This window comes from Mustela nivalis (assembly GCF_964662115.1).
Source record: "Mustela nivalis genome assembly, chromosome: 13".
Classification (NCBI taxonomy): Eukaryota; Metazoa; Chordata; class Mammalia; order Carnivora; family Mustelidae; genus Mustela; species Mustela nivalis.
In genome coordinates, this window is record NC_139032.1 from 71650523 (window position 1) to 71663707 (window position 13185).

Genomic DNA, 13185 nt, shown 5'->3' on the forward strand with positions numbered 1-13185 from the left:
TTTGTAATTCTGTTTTTAGTTTTTTACTCTTTGCAACAATGACTATTTTTAGTTGTTATTCTTTAAAATAATATTTCTTAAGATGGAGGTATAAGTAGAACTCTACAGGCTCGTCTCATCCCTCAAACACAACTAGAAAATTATCAAATCACTCTGAATACCCAAGAAATTGACCTGAGGAGACAGAGCAAACTGCACAACTGTACAACTAGAGGGAGAGTTGTACACAACAAGGAAGTGTAGAGACATGGTATGGGGGAGAAATAGATGGTAGGTGCTGTGGAGGAGAGGGAGCCCTGGTCTCAAAGGTGAGAGAAAAAGGAATGCTCAGGGGAATTGACAGAGAACACTTCCCCACAGCCATTCACTGGGAAAATGAGAGGGGCTTATTTTCATGAATTTTTGCAACCAATGGGGCTTGAAGACCAAAGTTTTAAATGTTGGTAGTCTTGGCTTGTAGGGAGAACTGAGGCACTGCCCTACTCCTGGAGGGAAGACAAGCAAGCAGCCTGGGGTGGGGTGGGGGGTGAGTGGGCAGACAGCCATTTGAGGAATGCCTAGGTCACATGGGGAAACTGTTTGTTCTTCTTAGAGAGCATCTGCGAGAGGTGGCATTTGCAGAGTTGTCTCTCAAGGGACAAAAGAGCTGGCAGACGCCTTTCTCCCTCCCTCCTCTTCCCCCCCCCCCAGCATAAATGCAGAGACACTTGCTGTTGACATCACAGCACCAACACTGGCTGCCTGACCTGCTTACACCAGGTCCTGATCCAAAACTGTGCTCTGCTGGGACTGCTCTTCTTGGACCAATGTGCCTCAGTGCCAGCATGGAGATCCCCTTCCCCAGAAGACCAGCAGAAACCCCTCTCCATGCCTTGTCTCCCAGCCAGAGTTCTATGAGGCTTCAGTTCTAGTAGAAATAGTATTAGGTCTCATTTAACAAGCAGAGCAGAGCACACCTACTTAAAACTTGCCACAGGATCAAACCCTGCCCACTGCAGGCAAGGAGAACCTCTGCAGACAAGTGGCCTGAAGGAGAGAGCAGCCCAAACACAGTAGCAGAGGGCACACAGCATGCACCAGACACAATCCCTGAAGCATCAGGCCCTGGACACGACATGACCACTTCTTCAAAAAGTTATTACTCTCAAAAGCAGGACACGTAACAGGTTTCTCTAACACACAGAAAAAGACTCAGACAAAATGCCAAGATGGAGGAATTCATCCCAAATGAAGCAACAAGATAAGGTCATGGGTCAGATTTCTAATTGAAACAAATATAAGTAATATGCCTGATGGAAAATGTAAAGCAACAATCATAAGGATACTCACTGGGCTCTAGAGAAGAATGGATGACTTCAGGGAGGCCCTTACCACAGAGATGAAAGAGGTAAAAAAACCAATCTGTCAGAAATGAAAAATGTAATAGCTGAGATTGGAAACAGACTGGATGTAATGAACACAAGGCTGGAAGAAGCTGAGGTACAAATTAGTGACATAGAAGATAAAATTATGGAAAACAAGGAAGCAGAATAAAAGAGAGAAAGAATTATGGATCATAAGAATAGACTTAGAGAACTCAGTGATGCCATCAAATGTAATTACATTCATGTCATACGAGTTCCAGAAGAAGAAGAGAGAGAAAAGAGGGTAGAAAATTTGAGGAAATAATAGCTGAAAACTTCCCTAATCTGGGAAAGGAAACAGACATCCAGATCCAGAAGGCACAGAGAACTCCCATCAAAATCAACAAAGCAGGCCGACATAAAGACATATTGTAATTAAATTTGCAAAATATATAATAAAGAAAAAATCCTACAGCAGCAAGACAGAAATAGTCCCTAACTTACAAAGGAAGACCTATAAGGCCAACTGCAGATCTCTCAACAGAAAGTTGACAATCCAGTTTAAAAGAGTGGCATGACATTCAATGTGCTAAATGAGAAAACTCTACAGACAAGAATACTCTATCCAATGATAGCAAGCCTATTATTCAGAATAGAAGGAGAGATGAAGAGTTCCCAAGACAAACAAAAACTAAAGGAGTTTATGACCACTAAACCACCTATGCAAGAAATATTAAAGGGGGACCCTTTGAGTGGAAAGGAAAGACCAAAGGTGACAAAGACAAGAAAGGAACAAGGAAATTTTCCAGAAACAATGACAAAATAAGTAATAAAATGGCACTAAATACAGATCTATCAATAAATACTCTGAATGTAGGTGAATTAAATGCTCCAATCAAAAGACAGAATGTCAGAATAGATAAGAAAACAAGACCCATCTTATGCTGCCTACAAGACAGTCATTTCAGATCTAAAGACACCTATAGATTGAAAGTGAAGGGATGGAGAAACAGTTGTCATTTATTGTGCAAATGGATGCCAAAAGAAAGCCAGAGTAGCTACACTTATATCAGACAAATCATATTTTAAACCAAAGACTGTAACAAGAGATGAAGGGCACTATATCATTATAAGGGGGACTATCCAATAAGAAGATCTAACAAATGTAAACATGGAAGCATCTAAATATATAAAACAGTTAATGACAAACATAAAGGAGCTAACTGATAATAATACAATAATTGTAGGGGACTTTAACATTCCACTTACACCAATGGACAGATCACCTAAATAGAAAATCAACAAGGAAATGATGGCTTTGGATGACACACTGGAACAAATGGATATAACAGATAGAGTCAGAACATTCCATCCTAAACCAGCAGGACACATTCTTTTTAAGGGCGCATGGAACATTCTCTAGAATAGATTACATATTAAGCCACAAAACAAGCCTCAACAAATTCAGAAAGATTGATGTCATACCATGCATCTTTTCTGACCACCACGCTATAAAAATGGAAGCCAATCACAAGAAAAAAATCTGGGAAAACCACAAATCCACGGAGTTTAAACAATATGCTACCAGACAATGAATGTGGTCAACTAGAAAATAAAAGAAGAAATGAAAAAATACAGGGAAACAAGAAAATGAAGACACATTCGTTCAAAAACTGCTGGATGCAGAAGTGGTGGTCCTAAGATGGAAGTTTCTAGCAGTACAGGACTACTCAAGAAGCAAGAAAAATCTCACATAAACAACCTAACCTTACACCTAAAGGATCTAGAAAAAGAACAAACAAAACCTAAAAACATCAGAAGGAAGGGGATAATAGAGATTAGAGCAGAACTAAATGATATAGAAACTAAAAAAAAGTAGAGCAGATCAATGAAGTCATAAGCTGGTTCTTTGTAAAAATCAATAAAGTTGATAACCCCCTAGCCAGACTTAGCAAAAAGAAATGAGAAAGGACTCAGATAAATAAAATCACAAATGAGAGAAGAGAAATAACAACCAACACCACAGAAATACAAATAATTATAAGAGAATACTATGAAAAACTACATGCCTACAAATTAGACAATCTGGAAGAAGCAGTAAATTCCTAGAAACATATAAATTACCAACACTGAAATGGGAGGAAATAGAAAACTTGAACAGACAGATAATCAGCCAAGTAGATGAATCAGTAATCCAAAAACTCCCAACAAACAAAAGTCCAGGACCAGATGGCTTCACAGGTGAATTCTACCAGACATTTAAAGAAGAATTAATATCTGTTCTTCTCTAACAATTCCAAAACATAGGCAAAGAAGGAAAACTTCCAAATTCATTCTATGAACCCAGCATTACCGTGACACCAAAACCAGACAGACTCCACAAAAAAGAGAACCACAGGTCAACATCCCTGATGAATCTGAATGTAAAAATTCTCAATAAAATACTAGGAAATTGAGTCCAACAGTACATTAAAAGAATTGTTCACCACAATCAATGGGAATTTATTCCTGGGCTGCAAGGGTGATTCAATATTCACAAATCAATCAATGTGATATAGCACATTAATAAAATAAAGGACGAGAAGCTGGAGGCATCACAATTCTAGACATCAAGTTATATTACAAAGCTGTAGTCATGAACACAGTGTGGTCCTGGCCCCAAAACAGACACATAGGTCAATGGAACAGAACAGAAAACCGAAAACTTAAACCCATAATTATGTGATCAGTTAACCTTTCATGAAGCAGGAAAGAATACACATTGGAAAATAGTTTCTTCAGCAAAGGGTGTTGGGAAAACTGGAGAGCAACAGGCAAAAGAATGAAACTGGACCACTTCTTAAATGATAACACGAAAATAAATTCACAATGGATTAAAGACCTAAATGTGAGATCTGAAATCATAAAATTCCTAGAAGAAAACATAGGCAGTGTTATTTTTGACATCAGCTATAGTAACATTTTTCTAGGTAGGTCCCCTTGGGCAAGAGAAAACCAAAAATAAACTATTGGGGCTACATCAAAATAAAAAAAAAAGATTCTGCATAGTGAAGGAAACATCAGCAAAACTAAAAGGCAACCTATGAAATGGGAGATGGTATTTGCAAGTGGATATCCACTAAAGGGTTAGTATCCAGAATATGTAAAGAACTTATATGAACCAATACCCTCCAAAAAATAATTCAATTAAAAATGGGCAGAAGACATAAATAGACATTTTTCCCAAGAAGACAGGTAGATGGCCAGATACATTAAAAAAAGTTCAACATCACTCATCATCAGGGAAATATAAATCAAAACTACAATGAGATATCATTTCACACCTGTCAGAAGAGCTAAAAACAAAAACAAAAACAAAAACAAAAGAAACAAGTATTGGTGAGTACGTGGAGAGTAAGGAACACTCTTGTACTGTTGGTGGAAAGGCAAACTGGTGCAGCCACTCTGGAATATAGTGTAGAGTTTCCTCAAAAAGTTAAAAATAGAACTACTCTATGATCCAGCAATTAGACTACTGTGTATTTACCCAATGGAATATTAATTTGAGTATTTGAACATTCAATAATTTGAACATTTACCCTGATATTTATAGTACCATTGTCAACAATAGCCAAATTACTCAAAGAGCCCAAATATCTACAAACTGATGAATGGATAAAGAAGATGTGGTGCATACAGACAGAGTGGAATACTACTCAGCCATTAAAAGGAACGAAATCTTGCCATTTGCAGTGACACGGATGGAACTAGAGTACTATGCTAAGTGAAATAAGTCAGAGAAAGACTAATGCCATCTGATTTCACTCACATATAGAATTTAAGAAGCAAAACAAATGAATACAGGGGAGGGAAAAAAAAAGAGAGGAAAACCAAGAAACAGACCCTTAACTATAGAGAACAAACTAATGGTTACTAGAGGGGAGGTGGGTAGGGGGATGGGTTGACTACACGATGGGGATTAAGGAGTGCATCTGTGATGAGCAGCAGGTGTTGTATGTATATGTTAAATCATTAAATTCTACACCTGAAACTAAATTTACACTGTATGTTAACTAACTGAAATTTAAATAAATACTTGGAAAGAAAAGAAAATATTTACTGCTTGAATACTGAGCTTACTGATCAAATGAACTTCCTTCAAGAAATAGAAATCCAGGGCGCCTGGGTGGCTCAGTGGGTTAAGCCGCTGCCTTCGGCTCAGGTCATGATCTCAGGGTCCTGGGATCGAGTCCCGCATCGGGCTCTCTGCTCAGCAGGGAGCCTGCTTCCTCCTCTCTCTCTCTGCCTACTTGTAATCTCTCTCTGTCAAATAAATAAATAAAATCTTAAAAAAAAAAAAGAAATAGAAATCCATCTTGTTATTAAGAGTAATGCTTATTTAGAAAGGAAAGTGAATTTAAAATTTTTGCTATTTAAGGACCTCTAAAAATTGTTGCACATTTCCTTAAAAATAAGAATGACTCAGCTTAAATTTAGAACACCATCTGTCTATAGACGGTTTTAGTTGGTTGATTTTATCACTAGTCCTTGAAACAAAAGCACTAATGAACCAGATGTAGCCCACACATAACTCATGTACTTACTTATATTCAATGAAATTTAAAGCAATGCTTGTAATTTTAGTCTCCAGGGTTTCCTAAACCCTTATCCAACCAAATGTTAGCATTTCGAGCTCTGCTATTCAACCCGTATGAATCAATTTTGCTTAATAACTCTCAGTCTTTCTTTGTGCTTTGAACAGGTATTTTCCCACAGAAGGTGACAGATTGATGACTTGCAAAAATCCGAGATTATTCTCCAGTGCTCTCTCAATGAAGGAGAACAAAATATTACGATATGTCGTATTAGAATAATTACATTCTTAACTTGCTTCTCGCTTTCTTACTGAAGAGGAAGATGACAGAATTTTAAAAGAATGTCTAACACCTGAGCCATCTGTCATTTTTATACTAAAAGGACAAAAATAATCAGGCACCTAATTTAATCCTGTTTAGATATATTAATTTCTTCATTTTACAGATGAGTGAATGGGGATTCCACAGGCTAAAAGCCCAGTCTGGAGTCACACAGTTGCAAGCAGCTGAGTTGAAAAGCTGCATTCGATTTACAAGAGTCCAACCAAGAGTCCGTGATGTTATTGTTGCCCCGCTCCCTTTCTCTTTTCAGAATGAGGTAGGTCATAATTTGCAGGTGTCCTGTGGAAACTGCATTGCAGTGTCACCTAGTACAAATTTTCTGATCCATCTTTCAGCAAAGATTTTTTTTAAAGATTTTATTTATTTATTTGAGAGAAAGAGAGAGAATGAGAGTGAGGGAGCATGAGAGGGGGAAGTTCGGAGGGAGAAGCAAACCCCCTGCTGAGCAGGGAGTCCAGTGCAGGACTCGATCTTGGGACTCCAGGATCATGACCTGAGCTGAAGGCAGTCGCTCAACCAACTGAGCCATCCAGGCACCCTCAGCAAAGATTCATTAGTCATCAGTTAGCAAGCACATTCCTCCTGAGGTCCCTTTTAGTTTTATAAGGGATCTGCTATCATAGTGAGGATGGAATGTGTCCCCCTCACTGGCCAGATTCATGAAATCTATAGGAAGCAGAAAGATCGAGGAGAAAATGGTAGAACATCAGCAGAGATGTATACATCCACCTTACCTAAGGCCACTTATCCTGCTAGGGTCTCAAAACCCTCATAGATGTCCCTGACGACACGATGCAGCCTCTAATTAGGGTCTGCTATAATTCGTTGTTATGGATAAATTCTGCTCTTCCTATTAGAATTCAAATTTAGTAAGTTTTTAGATAGCTTCTGTCTAGGAGGATATAGGCAGGTATATAAAGACAATATGCTAAAGGCCTAATTTTATTATTTAAAGTATCCATTATCCCAGGTCTGAGTGCCCAGATTCTACTGTTCCTGTGTAGAATGTGCTCTGAGTAGAAGTCCCATTTATAAAGACATCTGATGTTCTGTATTTTTATAGCACAATTTACATCCTCTGCACACTTTGAAACATGCATCATTATTTTCATGGGTCCCTTGATGCTGCTAGCATATTTCATTAGTAGAAGTTCACAGACACCACCTGAGACATCCCTGATTTATTAGGACCCATTGTGCCATCTATAAAATGCTCCCTTTATTTCATGGGCCTGGCTACTTTGAGATAGAAACATCTGCTTCCAGTTCCTTATTCTTCAAAGCCTCTTAAGGATGCAAAAATTGTGTATAGTAATTTGGCAGCCCTTCGGTAGGTCTCTGACCCTGATCTTAAAGAAAATCTCCACCAACTACTCTTCCCTAATGAAAAATCACAGCAAAGCTCTTCTGTAAAATAATGGATGATTACCACTAAAGACATATATTATGAATAAATGAATTTAAAGAATGCATTTTCATCACTACCCATAATTTCTTAGACCCCGCACTCTTTCTCTGACCTTAGATCTTGACTTTTCTTTAAGATGCCCAATCAACATTTAGCCTTTCATTAAATAATTCTCAAGGACCATGCTATGGGCTAGAGCCACTTCCTTAGTGCACAACGCAATGCTCATGTATTTGTTTGTTTACACACCTGAGTCCAACCTGCACTCCATACCCCATCCATTGCCTGGTGCATTGCAGGCCCTTTCACACCTACAGCAGCTGCTTAAAGGATAAAAGCTCAATTGTACCTGGAGAATGGGAAGGCTTCCCTGGGGAAATGCTTTTGAGAGGAGTCATGAGAGAAGAGCAGAAAAGGAATCGTTCGAGAATGAGGGGTAACATGAACCAAGAGCTTGCAGTCTGGTATGGCTGGGGCATTCTGAGAACTTACGAATAGTTGGGAACGGCATCTGAACACTGGAACAAGGAAGTGATAATCACTAGGATTTTGTGTGTTTTGACACTTCGTGATGGTTGATGGGTAGAGACGTGGCAGGCACAGGTGAACTGGAAATGCCTTTTGACAGTTTCTTCTACAAGGACTCTCAAAAGATTTTAGCAGACAAAATGCTGCCAGGACAGAAAGATATTTAAATGGTTTATTAAATATCTAGGATAAATATCTAGGATAAATATCTAAATGGTTTATTAAATATCTAGCTTCTAGGACAGAAAGATATTTAAATGGTTTATTAACCGGATGACCCACGGAGTACTGCTTTACAGAAATGCCCTCACTGGGAATTTTACATCTTGGGAATGCCAAAAAACTGTCCTTAGTCCCTACATAGCAATGTGTAACTGTAGGGCGGGGAACAGGGAGCTTACGGTCCAGTTCAGTGTTTCTAATCCTACAGGATAATAGTTAATAAAGATAAGATGGAACAGGCTGCACAGATACATAGTAAAGAAAAGCTGCGCAGATGGAAAACCCGGCCTAGCGACCGCCAATAGGAAAGACTTTGGAATTCTACGGAAATTAAGTTGAATGAGTCAACAGAGGCATTCTGAAAGGGTGACTGTGTTTCTAGAAACTCATTTATTTAGAAAGAGAAGAAGAGAAATGAAATAGTTACCTCTGTACGTGTGTGTATGTCACGCCACGCAGCGTTTTTCTCTCCGCCGTATTCTAACGTGCATGTGTCGGTGTACATTCAGCTTTGGGTACCACAATTGAAAATGGACGACAGACCTACTGGAGTAGGCTCAGAAGGATTCTGAGAGGAACAGACTCAGAAGCACGTTCATTTATGAGAAAGAAGTGCAGACTGGAGGCTGAGCTGGCTGAAATGCCGGTCTCCCTGCACCAGCGTGAGTGATCACCTCTCACTCTGAGACGTGTGAAGCCTCCCACTTAGCTCCACTGATCCGTTTGTAGGAGAACCTTGGGACCAAGCTACGAACACCTGAACAGCTGGCATCTCACTGGTGCGGAGAGATATACACAGAGGGGTTTCAAGAGGTGGAAGCAAAGCCAGTACTTGAGACTAGATACAATGCTCAGTAAGATGCGGGTTGAGGTTTACTAAAAACAACTCTCTTCCAAAACACATCAGTTAATCTTTTTTTTTTTTTTAAAGATTTTATTTATTTATTTGACAGAGAGAAATCACAAGTAGATGGAGAGGCAGGCAGAGAGAGAGAGAGGGAAGCAGGCTCCCCGCTGAGCAGAGAGCCCAATGTGGGACTCGATCCCAGGACCCTGAGATCATGACCTGAGCCGAAGGCAGCGGCTTAACCCACTGAGCCACCCAGGTGCCCCAAATCTTTGAAGATGCTAAAGAAGTATATATATTCCAAATCACAGAAAGTGAGGAATTGTGAGCTATTGCCTAGATTGAACCAGGACTGGTCTCTGATCCAAATGCTGCGTTATTTCCTCATGTTAGAAGTCTGAAGCTGTGTTACAATTTCTGTGGAACATACTTCACTTGCTTATTTGTTTAAGAGAATCATTTGCGGTGTCTGGGTGACTCAGTTGGTTAAGCATCTGATTCTTGATTTTGGCTCAGGTCATGATCTCAGGGCCGTGAAATCAAGCCCTGAGCTGGGTTCCACTATGGGTGTGGAGCCTGCTTGAGATTCTCTCCCTCTCACTCTGCCTCTCCCTGCTCCCACACACTCTCCCTCTGAAAAAAATCATTTAAAAATCATAAAGTTCTATACAGATGATGACATACATCCTGTAAATGTTGGCTACCAAAGCAGGAAAATTGGTATTGGCCCAAACCTAAAACGCCGGACTATTTATGCTGTGACATTTTGTGTTCTCATTCAAGAGACCCTGGGAATGCTAATGCAGTCTATTATTTAAAATCAGGCCATATATATCATAAAACAAATCGTCCTACTCCATAATCCCAAAGAAAAATGGCCCATCAATATTACAATGATGCCACAGGAGGACATATTTTAGGATGAATTTGCTGCAATTCATTAGCCTATTTCTCGAATAATTTTGAAAAACTCTTGGAGAATGGGCAGAGTAATCTGCAGACACAATTTTCAGTGATTTGATTCATACACTGAGTGGAAGCCAACTGATGAGCATGTGGGAAGCTTTATGAGAGAGCTCCCCAGGTGATTATTGCCTCTTCTCTTTTTAAAGAACCTTCTAAGAGCCTTAAAGGAGCAGCATACTAGATAGGTAAAGGGCTGTGACTTAATAAGATCGATGGAAAGCAGAAATCTGCATCAGCAGTTAATTCTGTTTTCAACTAAAAATGATACAAAATTTTATCTTAGTACATGCAGTAATTGCATTTAGAAATCTACAATTAAGACAATCAAAGATGGAACATTCTATGAGAATTTTAGGATTTCAATGAGCCTTCCTTTCCTCTGAGTTTCTCACCAAGAGAGGAGACACATAAGATGAAAAGGAAAATGGGAAACAATTTATCATTTTATTTATCTGGGAAAATAGCTGCAAGCTTCCATCCTAGTGTTTTGATAAAAGGTGAATGTGGAAGGTCAATTTTAGGCCAGGAGGCAGAAATGTACTTCTTGTTTCTTTCCTTCCTGGTGTTCATCTTCTTACTCCTGTCTCCTAAAGTATTTGCTCTTCCATCCTACAGTTGAGACAGATTCTCTCCTCCTTATTTCAAGGGAGAGTCTATGCAAAGCACATCACTGATATGAGAAGAAACAACACAGGCCCAAAGTAAGAATAAGCATAGGTGCACCCAAGAAGCAGGCGGGGGTGGTTCCCATATGTGAAGGGCAGTGGGAGTGGAGACGGCTGGAGAGCTAAGAGGTTCTAACCCTCATTTCAAGCCAACAGCATCTCAGGAAGCTGAAGGAGACAGCAGGCCCATTGCACAAACAGGCCCACTGCACAAAAGCTATGACTTGAACACAGTGACACCATCCTGGAACAGAACAGAGACGGTGCATCTTGGCTATGCCAACCAATTTCTTGGGGGGAAGAAATAGAAAAGGAGTAAAGGAGAGAAGTTCTAGTGCTGGCTATACCATAGTCTGAAAACCTTATATCATACTTGATGAAATAAAACAGAAGTTATTTTAGATGCACATGCCAGAAATGAAGAGGAAATTAAGAACAGAGAAGTAAGCCTGTGGCTGAATGCTGTGATTGCCATTGGATTGGACATGGAACGTAAGAAGGGATGACAGGAAATACAACTATGGATTGAGAGAGAGTAATAGCTGAGTCTATGGCATGAACCTTTGTCCTAGAAGGACATTCACTGAAAAGATATTAAGTAGAAAAATCCCGCCCGGAAGCCCAGTGACACGACAAGTGAGATCTCTGTATTTGTCAGGGCTTTGAGTGGGAAAAATCAAGTCCCTGCTAAGGTAGCCATCCCCAGGTCTCCTCTCCTGTGGATCTGAGGTTGGGATTTATGCCATTTACTTTGGCATGGAAAGTCTTCGAACTTATAAATTAATGTAAAAAAATTTTTTGATGATATTCCATGGATTCCTGATAGAAAAAAAATAATTCACACACTTAAACCATAAGGGACTATCACAGATAAAATAAGTCCTGCTTACTATAAAGGTACAATTTGAAATTACAAAACATACACAAGCATGTTTTCCATCATGAGTCAGTCAGCAGGCAGAACAAACAGCAAGATTAGAGTACCAATAAATTGAGATAGCAGAAAAGTGATCTAAAATCTGAAGATTTATATAAGTATCTGACATAATTAAAGAAAAAAGACTCCAAATCCTATTTAAAAAGAAGAGACTATTTTAAAAGAAATGTTTGAAAAACAAACATATAAATTCTAGAAGCAAAAAAAGAAAAAAATTAATGGATACATTTAAAAGCAGATTATAGATAGTAGAAAAGAAAAACCTATAAACTACAAGATATCTGAAAAAATACCCAAATGAAGTCCAAGTTTATAAAGTGATGGAAAATGTGACAGGTTACTACATATGGAGACAGAAAGAAAAGATCCAGTATATGGGAAAAAAGAAGGGAAGAGGAGGGAACATGTGAAGTGAAAATGGCTGAGAATATGCTCAAATTGGTAAAAAGAATTCTCAGATGTAAGAAGTACAATGACTCCTAAAGAAGACAAATGACTGTGAATACATGTTTAGTCAGATCATAAGGAAATACCAGAATGACAAAGACAAATTAAAAATAAAAACCAAAGGGAAAAGATACTGCTTATAGGGGAACCACGATTCAAGCAGAGTTTCTCAATCTCAGCACCATGTGGGACCAGACAATTCCGTGTTGTGGCGGCTGCTGTGTGCATTGTAGGCTGTTCAGCAGCATCCCTGGACTCCGTCCGCTAGAGCTAGGAGCACCCTCCCCTCAGCTGTGACAACCAAAAATATCTCCAGACATTGCCAAACGTCCCTGCTGGGCAACACTGCCCCTGGTTAAGAACCACTAACAGACTGATGATGGAATCCTCAGTAGCAAGAAGAAGAAGTCAGAAGACAGAAGGCATTGGAATAATATTTTCCAAAATGTCTATGGAAGAAAACTACTAATGTAGACTCGTACACTCGGTTAAACTGTAATTCAAGAAGCAAGGATAAAATCTTATTATTTTCAGAAAAAGATTACAGAATATGCTGAAACTTACTGAAAAAAAAATATGCAATGGAGATTCTTCAGGAAGTAGAAATATTAAACCCGAAAGGACGGAATGGGATACAAAACGTAATGGTGATGAAGAGATTAATAAACATGTGAGTCAAACTAAATAAACACTGACTATATTAAAAAATGACTAATTTGAGAAGTCATAAAATAGGAGGGACGTAAAATACAGACAGTGATAAAACATTTAAGATGAGAGGGGGATGGAAATTCGTGCTTTCCAAGATCTCTGAGTCGTTCAGGAGAAAGGCAAAGATATAGTATGACCTCGGGGCAGGGATGATTTCTTGAATTTGATACACCCACACAAAACAAAACATAAAGG

At 39.1% G+C, this 13185-nt stretch overlaps 1 protein-coding gene across 3 annotated transcripts in view; it reads right to left on the reverse strand.

Moving 5' to 3' along the window:
- The window catches only part of SVEP1 (sushi, von Willebrand factor type A, EGF and pentraxin domain containing 1), a 181881-nt gene that overhangs the window by 39938 nt on the left and 128758 nt on the right, over positions 1-13185 (reverse strand). The gene's annotated exons all lie outside the window — the stretch shown is intronic.